Here is a 14,409-nt window from a genome sequence, read left to right on the forward strand (position 1 = left end):
GTCTGCAATTTGCAGGAGTCTTAAAAAGTCCTTGCTCCGCTTCTGTTCTAATCTCTGTTCTAGTCTGCCTCCATTTCAGCATGAGCTTCCAGCAGTTATGTAGGTGATTCTGGACAGAAAGCTCATGCAAATAGAATTATAGAATCAATTAGTCTGGAAACGACCTCAAGGATCACCGAGTCCGACCTTTGACCACACATCGCCATATCAACCAAATCATAGCACTAAGTACCACTTTCAGTCATTTCTTGAACTCTTCTAGGGATGGTGAACCCACCTCCCTGGGCAGACTGTTCCAATGCTTGACCACCCTTTCAGTGAAGAAATTCCTCCTAATGTTGAACCTGAACTTCCCCTGGCCCAGCCTGAGGCCATTTCCTCTTGTCCTGTCTCTGGTTCCCTGGGAGAATAGGCCGATCCCACCTGACTACAGCCTCCTTTCAGGTGATTGTAGGGAGCAGTAAGGTCTCCCCTGAGCCTTTTCTTCTCCAGATAAACAACCCCAGCTCCCTCAGCCATTCCTCTAGATTCTCTCTCTAGATCCTTCCCCAGCCCCGTTGCCTTTCTTTTCCAGCACCTCATGTCCTTCTTGTGACAAGGGGCTCAGAGCTGAAGGCACACTTGAGGTGTGGCCTCACCAGTGCCAAGTACAGGGCTAAATAAAAGCACTGTGTTCTTCTCCCTGTTTAATACTTCATAAGCTTCTCATAGGTGGAGCTTGCATACTTTTTTGTCTCCATTTACAAACACCAAGTAGAAGCAAACAGCCTTTATTTCTTCGAGGAAACCAGATAATATGTGGCTAAAAAAGTAACAGATAACCATTCTATTGCTCTGTGTTGAGTTCTGAGACTATTTTTCTAAATTCAAATCAGGTAATGGTTATGTGATCAAATAATGATGGATTAGATCCAGTTTATTCAGTACATGGTGCTACTTGCCATGGCTCCAAGACTCATATCCAATGCAAGTTTTAAATTGCTTCTCAAAACTGAGCTGTTCTGGGTTAACCAACACTGTTATTTATGAAAATCTGTTTAAAAATAATACTTTTATCTTATATGAATATAGAAACACCAGTTTATTGGTCAACCAAGGATAGGTGGGTAGTTGAGGCCCAGATGAGCAGTCATGCTGATTGATTTTCATGACACACACTATCAAATTTCACATGTATAAACACCAAATCATTTTCTGAGGCAGAACATAAGTCCCTTAGGACCTTTACAGTCAGTGACTTAATTTTGCATAAAGAATGTAACAGGTGCAAATACTTGGCATAAGGCATGTCTGAATATTTCTAAAGCCAGTTCAATAACCTTGGAAAGCGGCATGAAATGGAACAGTTCTCACAAAAGAAGTTGTCTGTTTCCAGAACAAATATTGGTACACATGAGAGAAGTAGAAGCACTTCCATATTGCCCTGCAGCACTGTCTATCCTATGTCTCTTCAAAAGGCTGGTTCTCATGGTAAAGAAATAAGATACAGGAATTTTTTGCATAGCCAGACATGAATTTAAACTTTGTGGTTCTCTACTGTGTAGTATTTCTTGTGGAAATAAGCTCTATTTAACTAATTAAAATTAGAATAATTTATCTTTCATTTCTTCTACTGGTAACTATTTTGTAGTTAAACACAACAAAATGCAGAAAAGCATAAGTGTGACTTAAAATGCTTGGCTGAAAAAATTTGTATGAGATACTCCTAGTTCAATGGTTCTAATCCATGTGGTCACCACAGCTATTGCAAAACATAATTGGGTTTTGTTTCTAGCAGAAATATTGCAGCAAGCCATTAAGTCACATAGAGGTTATACAGGGTGAGTGTAATTCATCAGGTAACAAAATATCTCCTGACCAAATGGTAATCCAGCCTGACCATAATTCTATCTTAATCAAGTCTGGTCCCATATAATTTCGTGGGAGAATTTATAAATTTGACACTATGTAAAAGCTTTGCTGAAAACTGGCCTAATTCATAGAAATCTTTGGTCATGTCGCTATTACTATTCTGTAGTGAATTCTGAATGGATATTGAAGGTGGAAAGTGGGACCTGCACAGACGTCATCTCTCCATTGTGGATGTATTGCAGTTTGTGGCTCCAGGCAGCACAGAACAGCTCAGAAGATGAAAAGAGAACATAGAGCTCTTAAGGAAGTTAAAACTGAGCCCAGAGTCTAAGATCAAATCCCTTGCTAGTCCCACACAAATCTGTAAAGCACCTGTGGGGTGGGTATGAGGCCCCCTGGGAGAGCTGATGGGAAGGGAGCCAGTGCTTTGCTGAGAGCTGTGTCTCCGGGTCAGAGCAGTGCACAGCTGAGACCCCAGTAACTTGTGCTCACTGTGCCTCCACAGCCACACTTGTTGGCCAGTCCCAAGCAGGGGCTGGACATCCTTAGTGGAACCTAAAATTGGCATTGTCATGCTGATTAACCTCCATAGTGAAATGTGGTACAACTTAGGATGTATTTTTCTGAATTCCATGACATCATAACCCTTCTGATGTTGTGTATAATTATAAAAAGGTCTCTCTGACTTCTTGTTGCTGAAAATACATGGGCTGTTTTGTTTTCAAAAAAACAACATGTTCTTTCCCTCTTGTTAGTCTATTTTTGGCAAGTTCTACCATGAAAACTGTGGTGATTATTACAGCTGAAAGCTCAAGTAAAACTTAAGATTGCACCCTCTAGCCTGAAGTTTTATAAAGGTGTTCAGCTTTTAGCTTTCCTCTCAGGATTACTACAGGTTCTCTTTATGTAGTACTCCAAGCAGATGAAAGGTGCTACATATTTGTAACTGGTGCTAAGATCTTACCAGCTGTATCCACAGAGTAAACTATCACTGCAGAGGGAGATCTACAGAGGAAGAAAGGGAGTAGGCACTGAAATACACCATGCCGAAGCCTGAGTAATGGGCAAAAAATGGGAGTGTAACCCTATGACCATATTTAGTTTCCACATGTGAATCTTGGCTGGCTGAATCCTACCCCGAATGCCAGTGAGGCCTGAAAAGCTGGAAATCTTCTGCTCTGTGCATACAAGCAGAGTCATGACTCATGCAGAAGAGAAACAGTTTTCTTTTGCAAGAGGAACATTTTTCCTTATTGACCAGGGAGACACCCGAAAATAGTTTTACTTTCTGAGTGATTCTATCAATTCACAGAAGCACTGTGGAGGTATGAAAATTAAAAGCATTTACAGCTCCAGGAATTTGCTAAAAAGAACTGGAAATCTCTGTTTGAAGATGGACAACCAAAATCCCTGTATTAGTCAAGTCATTGAAGACAGTGAATTAAATTGAGTGTAACTTGGACTGTTCAATATATTTCAAAAGTCAGACAAAAAAGTGAAATTAAGGACCAAATAATAATAATGCAAGATTTCTAAAATGTGCAATTTAATCTGAGTAGGGAGCTCTGTGTATAATCGCATTTGCACTGGGCATTATTTCTGATGCAGTACATTTTCAGCATTAAAAGTGATGCATTAAGGTTCTGCAAATGATAGAGCTCTCTCTATCGCAGAAGGATTATGTTTCTTGGAAAGGAAGGACACTTCAGAGAATCCCAGATTATGGGAATTTGTTTCCACCAAAGCTGTTGGAATTTTCCGAGTTACTTCAATGGAAAGTGAAGTAAGCCAATGAAAATCCACCCCACAGTGAGAGAGAACATCATTAAAAGGTGTTAGCAATCGGAGAGCAAAGCAAACAGGACTGATTTTAATGCTTGCTCTTTTTCTCTCCTGATTTTCTCCAGCGTCCTTCTTCTTCTTACATTTATGAATGACACTGACGTGCACTGGATGAAAATCAGCCCCTCATCCGTCCCCCTGAGCTGGCCGGGCCCGGCGCGTTTCCCGGCGGGGCCCCCCGGCTGCCGTCCCGCTTTCCTCACGGCCCCGCAGCTCTCCCCGAAAGCCGCCGCAGGAACCGCCCGGGCAGCAAGGCAGAGCCTTTCCCTGACAATACCCCTTCGGTTTGCCTCTAAATCCATGGCAACGCAGTGTTTTATTTTTGTGTCTAAGGAGGGGGAATTTCCACTCCCGCCGGGAGCGCCCGGAGCCGAGGTGGCTGTGCCGAGCCGAGGCTGCCACCTCCCGGCTCTCCCGGCCCGCAGCACGCCGCTCCCACACGGGATCACTCCGTCCTGCTGAAGCCCTTCCTTTATTGATCAAAACACCCCGGCGTACAGCATCTAGCAGCAGGGCTCTACTGTGCTCTCTCGAGCTTTATGAGGTGGTAAGGAAGCGTTTAAAATTATCCTTCACTTTACAATATGTCTAGGATGTTTCGGTGGCTGCAGGAAAAATTCTAATGTGAGAAATAAATTCTAAATATGAGAAATCAAAATAATCAAAGTGATGTATCAGCTTTAGGAAACTGCTTGGTAAAAGCATATTAGTGAAGTTATTGATGTTTATATTTCATCTGGTAAAGTTTGTCAACCACTTTGTGGGTAGAAACATAACCTCTGCTTTCATTTTAATGGGACTGTTTCAAAAAGTCATCTGTTACTGCAAGTGTAGAGGGGAAAGTAATAGGAAAAAAACTCCAACATAAGAAACACATGGACCTTTTGATGCAAGACCTGACGAGGGCCATGAAGATAATCAGAGGGCTGGAGCACCTCTCCTATGAAGACAGGCCAAGAGACTCACAGATATTCTGCCCTGAGAAGAGAAGGCTCCAGGACACCTTAGAACAGCCTTCTCACACATGAAGGAGGCCTACAAGGGAGCTGGGGAGGGACTTTTTACAGGGTCATGTAGTGACAGGACAAGAGGGAAAGAGGGGAGATTTAGATCAGATATTAGGAAAAATTCCTTACTGTGAGGATGGTGAGACACTGGAACAGGTCTCCCTGGTGGATGTCTTATCCCTGGAAGTGTTCACTGGATGAAGCTTTGAGCAACCTTGTCTAATGGAAGCTGTCCCTACCCATGGCAGGGGAGTTGGAACTGTATTATCTTTAAGGTCTCTTCTGACTTAAGATATTCTGTGATTCTATGATTCTGTGGAAATACTCCCTTGAGGACAGCAAAAATGAATAGAGCAGTGTGAACCACGGATTGACAGAAATCAGTACCAGGGTTCCCCTCTAGGAAAGTACAGCCAAAAACAAAGCAAGCAAGGCACAAATTTAGACAAGGTGACTTCCCACCTGTTAATCATTCACAGTAGAGAGATAAATCTAGAGCAAGGCTGAAAAAAGCTTTCTTCCTTTTTTTTTTTTTTTTCCTGACTGTCTTTCCTGAAAATCTTTGCTGGGATTGAACTGAGCTAGAGACTCCAGAGATGCCAGGTAGTGCTGTAGTAAAGATAATGCATCAGGTGAACCCTTTAATACTGTGCTTGCTTCTGAGTCTATAGGGGGTTAACCCTGGCTGGCTGCCAGGTACCCATGAAAGCCTCTGTACCACTCCCCTCCTCTGCTAGACCAGAGAGAGAAAATACAACCAAAGGCTCATGGGTCAGGTTAAGGACAGGGAGAGATCACCCATTACTGTCATGGGCAAAACAAACTCAGCTTGGGGAAATTAACTGAATTTCTTACCAGTCAAATCACAGCAGAAATGTAAGAAATAAAAACAATTTTTAAAATACATTCCTTCCACCCCTTCCTATTCTTGGGTGAAACTTAATTTTTTTAATTCTCTACATCCTATCCCCAAGCACCACAGGCAAATGGGGAATGAGAGCTGTGGTCAGGCCATCACATGTTGTCCCTGCAACTCTTTCCTCCTCTGCCAAGAGGACTCCTCACACTCTTCCCCTTCTCCAGCACGGGCTCCTCTCTCCATAGGGCGGGTCCTGTCAGGAGCCTGCTACAGCACAGGATTCCCATGGGATCCTGTGGAGTAGACGAAATGTATTTCCCAGCGGAGATAATATTTTTACCTGTAACTGCTATTTTTTGCAAGCATGTGAAGATCCTTTAAGGAAACAGCAGTGTTCTGTGAAGCCTGGTCCTCTGCATCAGAAGCAGCGGTGCTGCCGGTGGGTGAGCTTAGGTACTCCCATGTCTCCTCTAGGTTTAGAGGAATAACAGGAAGGCATGAAAACACTAAGTTTGAGTAGTTGCTGGTTAACATCTGGCTGTTTCATTCTCCTTCCAATATCACAAAACAGCCCTAGGCCTCAAGTCACCGGCTGGGTTCAATCGAGCAAGCAGATCCTCTGTTTTCAAAGCTACACTAGGCACCAGGAGCAGATTGGTGACTCTGGCACAATATCTATTAATAAATAAAAGCATCAGGCTTTGCATTTGAATAGGCCTTTTTCTTTGGCAGATCACAAAGTAATTTCTAAAGAAGGGCAAGCATTATTATCTCTGTTATGGGGCTATGTTATATGACAAGCTCTCAGTTGGGGACTGGGCAAGAACTTGTCTCTCCAACAAGGAACAGCTGCTCCCCTTGGTTAAATGCCACACACCAGCAGTCCTGAAATCTTTCAGGCTCTGGCCAAGCACACAGAGCGCCTCAGCCAGATGGGCAAGAGCAACTGCTGGAAGGCTGGTCCTGTTACCCAGTCAGTACTTGAAGTAACTAAAACTTCACAGAAGACTTGTCCAGAATTCCAGACAAGCAGCACTAGTTTTTAATGTGATTCACAGATTTAGGGTTTTTGCTCCCCCATAATCTGTTTTGAAATAGTCCTCACTTTCCCTTAGGCAGGGATCCAAACTGACCTGCTTTACAAACAACATACATTTTATTTGAAAATGTCCTGTTAGGGAAATTTTAAAACCTGTTTCTATTTTTTAGGTTTGCTACAGGCTTTAGAATGTTTCTACAATGCTTGAAAATATGGTATTCTTGCAAAAAGACTACCCTGCAGGTGGCCTGATTCCCTTGTATTCTTCCTATGTAAACACAGTTATAACACATTTATACACATTTATACACATCATAGCTGATGATTTAGCCATTGGGTCATGTTATATGTGAAACTAAGGACTTATCAAAGTCCTTTTTGATTCTTAGTTAAGACATCAAGTTGCCTTCTCTCACAGATCCTTTTGCAAAATATAAATAATGTGTTTCATTCCAGTTAATAGTTCATTAGATTACTTTGAGACTTACACATTAACTTGGTCTTTTAGCCAGCCAGAGCAATACAAACTATGGTTTGCAGACCACAGCACGGAGTTAATATGAGCATCCATTAGCAAAGAGAAGAGCTGCTTCCTAGCACAGAGGTGGTTAAGAAGTTTCACGTGCACAACATGAACACATACACACAACAAAACCAGGCTCCTGCTGTCAGATACTGGCATTCGTTGTCTCTGACAGCTGCTCTGAACCAGATGGGAAACAGCTATTCCAGTTCTGCTGTAAGCCACATCCCAACACCAACATCACTGCAGACTCCCAGGCTGGCATGTCAACTGAAAAGAAGCACAGCAAGTGAGTAAAGAAGCCAAATCCCCCCTTCCCAGCGCCAGTGTCATCTCTCCAGGAAAAAACTGAGGCATATTTGGTGGGGAGAGGAAAGAAGCAGAGAAATAGGTTTTAGATGCTGTGCTTGGAAAGATATGACCACATTTGTTCTGAACACAAGGAATGTCTGGGTCCAGTGTTGACAATCTGGCAGTGGCTGAATGCTGTTGAGTTCACTCAGATGTGATAAACAGAAGGAGAAAAAAAAAGTAACAAGTCATCACCAACAGCAGTAGTGTCCAACCCGTGAGTCAAGCCCTCTTAGTGAGGCATGACAGCATTAAAGATAAGATATAGAAGAGAGAGCAGAGGTACTGCTGACACTGAAGAACAGAAGAGAGAGAATTGTTAGGTTATGTTTCTTCACTTTAGTTTTTTCACTCTCAGGTCCAACTCTAAGAGCAAAAGATTGAGCTGCTCAGTAGGAAGGAAATATAGTGCTATAGATCTCTGAAGACAGGGACACTGAGGAATCATGGGTCATGGGATATTGGAGGAGGGGAGGAACAAAAAGTATAATGAAAAGCTACAGCTGTAAGGCATGTCTAACACCAATCAACCATTACTGCCCTGAAAAAAAGTAATAACCTGAAGCATTTCTACATTTACAATAGTAAATGAATACAGTCTTATTAAAACAGTTGGATTCAGCTCCACCCAAGTCCAGTGACATTCTAAAAAAAAAAAAAAAATAAAGTAAGATTAATAAATTCTCAGCCCTTTAAACTAGGTGTTGGCAGTTATTTTTCCTCAAATTGTATCACTCTGGGACCCTGCATAAAGACAAGCTGTAACCTGATCACACATTAAAAAACCCACTTAAAAGGAGAGGTTTGGAACATAGAAGCCCACTTCTGTAAATTTTTATGTATATCAGCAACACTATACTCATAAAAAACCTTTCTGTTCTATAAATAAGTGTGCTTCCCTAGGTCCATGAAATTACTGATGTCTCAAGAGTATCAAAGCCAAAAAAGAGAAAGCGCATATCTTTCCATTTTGTTCAAATTTGAGTATGTTATTAGACTTCCAAGACACTTTTGATGTTCCAGTTCCACTGCATAACAGACATCTTGTAGTTTTGATTAAGTTCAAATCTGTGTCTGTTTTATGTTTTAATAGCTACAAAATGCAGCTGGTTTCACCTCGGATTTTGATCTTTCCCCAGTCCTCTGGGAGAAGTCATCCAAAATTGGGTATTAATTGTTCATTGCCTGGATTGTACTGTTTTTACTCAGCATCTTCAAGCTTCTTTGGGGATAGCAAATATAAATTCCTTGTCAGGCTCACAGTGCTGCAGTTACAGTGTAATACAAACATTAGCTGTTGGTCTTACCTTTCACTAAAATTCAGATGATTTCTACATTTGCAAGATAATCACTATTCACCTGTGGGATGATACTCCAGCTCATAAATTCAAGGAGTTTGGTTTTCATTGGCTTTGGGGTTAGTCTTGCATCCACAGTTCCTCTGCTGAAACTTCCCTCCAGGATCTATGCTATTAAATGCCTTTGCTGTTTATAGGTTACATATTCTAGTCCACTCCCTTTAATGCCTTTCATCCAGTGTGGCTCATGTCTAAACTTGAAAAACCTGCTTTCAAGAAAAACTGTGGTCATGAAACATATAAAGAGAAAAACTAACACATTCAATTCAGCTAGTTTTGCTTTTCTGGAGTCCCAGGATTCACCTCATCAGATAAAGATGTGAGTTAAGCTCTCCTCCTACATAAGCAATGCAAACCCAGCAGGTTTTGATGGGCTACTACAAACCCCTGTCCCTAGGCAGTGATCCTCTCACTGCTGTAGACGTCTGTTGTAGGATGGATTGTCTACAGAAGGAGTCTATATATCTGTATGTTTTTTTCACTGACTACAGAAGGAACCACGAAGATGAGCTTGGAGTAGCCTGACTTTGCAATGGCCATCAGCAGGTGAGGCGGATCCATCCCCACTGGATCCAGAGATGCTCTTTAGTACAGCAGGAGGATAATCCTTCTCCCAATACAAGTAAATACCTTAGTCAAGTGGACTACTTTTTGTTCCCTTTCATAATGGTGGAGCATCATCCTGAAATAATTTCTGAAAATGGAAACCTAAAGCAAATATTCTCCACAGGGAAGTAGTGCTGACTTCCTTACCATTAATACATGATTAAATCATCAGGGTGCAGAGAAATATTAACATGCAGACAGAGATGTGCTGCGTGCAGAAGAAAAACCACAACATTGGCTCATCTTTGTGTAACACAGACAGAAACATGCTGCACATGCATGAAGAGATGAATAAACTGCTTGCATGCATACAGACCCACACAGGGTGCTTGTACAGGGATAAATGATATCACCCTCAATAAGCAAATCAATATACACAAAGTTAACACATGCAGCCCAGATGGGAATGAACAAATAATAAAAATAGTGACTGCATACTCAAACACACTGAAGACACATATATAAATAATAAGCTATAATAATTTTAAATGCTAAAAAGTAATATAAACCCTAACTGTACACAGACAAAGAAAATAGCCAGTGAAATTTTCTGTGCCCTGGTGACTGATGTGGTGACACTCTGGATCCCAGCAGGTGGAATTATAGAGAAGGAATCAACAAATGGCATAGGAGAATGCACTTGTCAAAGGTATCACTTTGATGTGTATTAGGCAAAATGAAATATGACAGGCATGCACTGACCGAAAACCTTGGGAGGCTGCTTCTGCCTCAGAAGCCATAAAAGCAAAAAGGGTGCTGGAATAGCAGCCCTGGCAGGGCAGAGACACAGAGCAACTTTCCCCAGGCTGCGACTGCATCATGGGACTTGTGACAGGTAGGAAAATTATTGCTTACACTGCTGGAACTGTCACATACAGGGACTAGAAACATCATGCAGGAAAAAAAAAATAATTCATTAGCCATGATATTATGCCCACAGCTTCTGGGGTGGGTACAGGTGTTATGCTTCCCACGGCTGGGAGGAGCTCAGCTCCTGTGGCACCAGGAGAGGAGGGGGCAGGGGGCAATAAAACCAGGGGTGATAAAATCAGAAAACAAAGCTGTGCTCAACATTGTCAGCTATGCTGACAATTTACTTTTCTCTGGAAAATATGCACAGACTGGGAGGGGCAGGCTGCAGACCTGCTGTGCTCTCAAGAAAGATGCTCACCCCTGGGTAGTGCTGCTGCAGTGAATTCAACGAGGTCCCTGGCAAGGGGTTCCCAAAGCTGTAAGACCACTTTGTTCTGAGAAGATGAGTGACCAGAGTAAGCTGTGTTTGCACAAAATTATTGTACTCAAAGCTGAGGTGTGGAGAAAGTGCTGTGAACCGGTGTTGATTTAGCCATTTGAAGTTCAATTAATACTGGCACAGGTTGCCCAGAGAGGTGATAGGTGTCCCATCCTGGGAAACATTCAAGGACAGGTTGAACCTGGAGATGTCCCTGCTCAGGGTTAGACCAGATGACCTTGGACAGTCCCTTTCAAACCAAAGTATGCTATGATTTATATGGAAAAACAACTGCATCCCACATCCCACAAAATAACCACGGATGGGATTTCTAGGCCCAGAACAAAGAAGACTTAAGGAGATCTGTCAGAGAAAAGTGACAGACGTTTGTGGACAAAAAGCAATGGAGAAGTAATATTTTCCACATCAATAATAAAAGACTTTTACTCGGTGCTTTTACCTGAGCGGATCAATGAAGGTTACAAATGTTATGGATAAAGCAATTTATTCACTGTTCAAAATGCCAAGAGTTTAGGCAGAGAGCCAGGTTTAATAAAAATGAAATAGAAGCCGTGGTTTGACTAAATAATTCTTTTGGATTTCTAGACAACATTATAAAGTGTTAGTGGCTACGGTAAAGAGCACTTCGAGGACATGATTCATGGCTGTTTTATTCCAGTTGTACACTGGCTGAACACCCCTGGACTCAATAAGCACCCTAGTGAATCAGATATGAAAGCTGTCAAGAGAAAGGAAATACAGAATGCAATGATCTTTATCACTAATCTGGTTATTATCGTGGTGCACTGATCCCAAAGTCGCGAGAAGGGTCTTTGTGTCAGGCACGTTGCTACCAGCCTTGAGCTCTGATTGTGACTTTTGTTTTCCTTGTTGCTCTTCCTTAAGCTCCCAGGTGCTGAAGTCATATGATTAAATAAAAACTGTTGGCTTTGTGTTGTTATTTTTTAAAAGGGGCTTTCTGGCCCTCACAGGGCTGCTGGAAGGACCTGAATAATAAAGTTCAGAAGTTCAAGACACAAATAAAAAGGAACTATGTTTTCACTGTCACTGTTTTCAAATACTTCTGATTTTAAGCTACTGTAATCCTGGCAGGTCTTGCTACATCATTTTGTAGAGCCTGGAGCACTCATTTGGCATATGTGTGGTCATGATTTAATATTTCAGAATTAGATATCACTTGTTAGACTCTGAAACAGTTAAAAGTTAAGGGGAAATTACCTATATAAAGGTAGCCGAGGTCAACATTGGAAATAACAAGACAAACCAGTAGCACAGATCTACCTTGAAGTTTTAAAATCTCACTTTGCAGGATTTATTGTTGAGGCCATTAACTGCTGTGCCCAGCTACAAAAACTAATGAGACCATTAAGGGGAAAATAAATGAAAGGCAGAGATGACTTCTTTTGTAACTTACTGCTTGCAACTAGATGGTCAAATTGTTAGCATTGCTATTTAGTACACGTTTACTAGGTTTAGGTAACCACATTGACAGGATTTTGGAGGTATTAATACAAGGCAATGGAGGGATCTGCTAGTTAACACAGAGAACTCAATCTGCTCGGGAGAAATAAGAGCCTGATTTCTTTGATAAGAATTGCACTAAAGGCCATGTTGAAAGAAATCACAGGAAATATTTAGCTAAATAAATTCAGATCAGTGAGCTATGAACAGACAGTTTGGGATGTTATGTTGTTTGTTATTAGGTGTAAAACACATTTGACAAATAGTTGTCGTCAGCACTGATTCACGATGAAGCCTGCAGCTTGTGACCAGCCCTTTTGTTCATAATGTCCTCACCTTCCCAAGGTATAAGATGTTCTGCAATATCAGAACTGAAACAGTTCAATGCAAATTGTAGTCTTCAGGATGGGTTCATGCTTAGAGGAATTTCAATGATGTTGTCTGTAAGAGGTCTGCTTGAAACACCAGCAAACTGGGGCCCTGAAGACTCTACAGGTGTTTTAAGAATCTGGTGATTCTAAAAGCATTTTCAAAATGGGTGCCACAGAGAGAAAACACTTTCTGTTTTATTCATTTAATTCAGTTATACAACCAGGGATGTGTTCAGTGCAAACATTGTACACTCAGCCCACACATTTCTACGTGTGTGTGAATTAGCATCAGTATTCTCACATGAGACTAGATATCAGTTTTAATGTCTTCTTATATATTTTTTTTCAGATTAATTTTAAAGCCAGTCCTAAGTCCAAATCTACGTCTGTAAGCTTCAGATAAGACTCATTTTGGACTCACTGGCAGAAGAAAGTGGCATGGTAAGTAGTTCTGTGCTGGGTTTGTTCCTTTGTTAATTAGGAGTGGGATTTGGAAACGTTACAGTGAAGCTTCCAAATCATCACGTGTGTAATGATGCTTTCCAACTAAGCAAAAATGAGGGCTTAGGGTAATAAGATATAAACATCTCAGAAGAACTTAGCACAATATGTGGATGTTGAAGAGGGAAGGACTGGGCATAGACCTGGGGCAAACTTCCTCTAGCACATCCAGGTGTGCCTGCTGGTTCAGAGCCTGCAGTTCAGATGGCTGCTCAACAGTGCAACCAGCAGTGCGCAATAACAGAGAGCAATGCTGGAAGCTGCAGAGTCCCATATTCCCCCACACAGCTAAATCCATTGGTGCTATTCTGGTAAATGAGAGTACAATGTGTTGAATAAAACCAAAATCTTGCCTGTATGTCTCCAATTTTTTGAAGAACTGAATTCCAAATTGTTTCAATGACATAAAAGTGTTATTAGTGTCCTCTATAGCGTATTGGTAAAATAGCAATGAATTGGCCAGGCTCTGTCAAACACTCAGAAGACATTCTCTCTAGATCTTCTCTCCAGTGAGCTTTTTACTTTTAGTCCTTGAGCTGCAAAGATGAGATGTGACAGGAGTGGCTGTCACTTGTGGTTGTCAGTGCTTTGCCAGGTCAGCAGTTTCCAGCTCACTGGGGAGCTCAGGCTCTGGGGGTGCCATGAACAAGGTCAAGGCCCTTCACTGTCTCATCACATCTCTTCATTAGAGCAGGGTTCAATTGCTCTGGTGGATATGTCCTTGCATCTGGATCAATGTCTGTGTACTACCATCCATGGTACTTCCATTTCCTGCTGTCAGTGGGAACCGTGGACCTCCTGTAGCCAAAGGAAATACGTTTCATTGCAATTGTGCCATGGCTGTGTTACGAAGATCAACAATGTGATCATGGTTTCTGGGACAGGCACGTCATATTTTTAACTTCTGTTAAACACCGTCCAATGTTGTTTTGTTTTTTATGCAACTGGCAGACCTTCAAAACACTTTGGGCAAAATGATAAACTTGCAAGAAATGCTTCTTTCCATGAGACTTGCAAAGGAGCATTTTGCTTCCGGGCCTCATTAAAAGATAAACATTCAGAAAGTCATCCATGTAGATGGAAAAAAACATATGTACTTTAGAGACAAGAGAATGAGAAGTTTGGAAAGGATGGCCCACTTTTTAAGTTCTTTATCACAGGCATCACCATAACTGGCTAGGAAGAAGTGGGTTATTTGATTTTTTATATTCCAGTCTGTAAGTCTGTAGATGTCCCTTACATTCTTTCTTCTTTAACCAGAGGTTACTTTCTTCTGGTCATCTTAGTAAAAATTCTCAGCCTTCAGAACTTTCAGAACCCTCAAAAGCTATTTCAGGTTAACAGGTAACAGATTTGTAATTCAAGTTGCATAAAAAACAGTTTCAACA

At 41.6% G+C, this 14,409-nt stretch overlaps 1 protein-coding gene across 1 annotated transcript in view; it reads left to right on the forward strand.

Moving 5' to 3' along the window:
- Window positions 1-12,875: 12,875 nt before the first annotated feature.
- Window positions 12,876-14,409, forward strand: part of LOC131591999 (hepatocyte growth factor receptor-like) — a 120,863-nt gene continuing 119,329 nt past the window's right edge. Inside the window, exon 1 of the mRNA XM_058863187.1 lies at window positions 12,876-12,961. The gene's annotated coding sequence lies outside the window, so the exon portion shown is untranslated. The remainder of the gene's footprint in view (window positions 12,962-14,409) is intronic.

The sequence above is a fragment of the Poecile atricapillus genome, chromosome W, assembly GCF_030490865.1.
Source record: "Poecile atricapillus isolate bPoeAtr1 chromosome W, bPoeAtr1.hap1, whole genome shotgun sequence".
NCBI lineage: Eukaryota > Metazoa > Chordata > Aves > Passeriformes > Paridae > Poecile > Poecile atricapillus.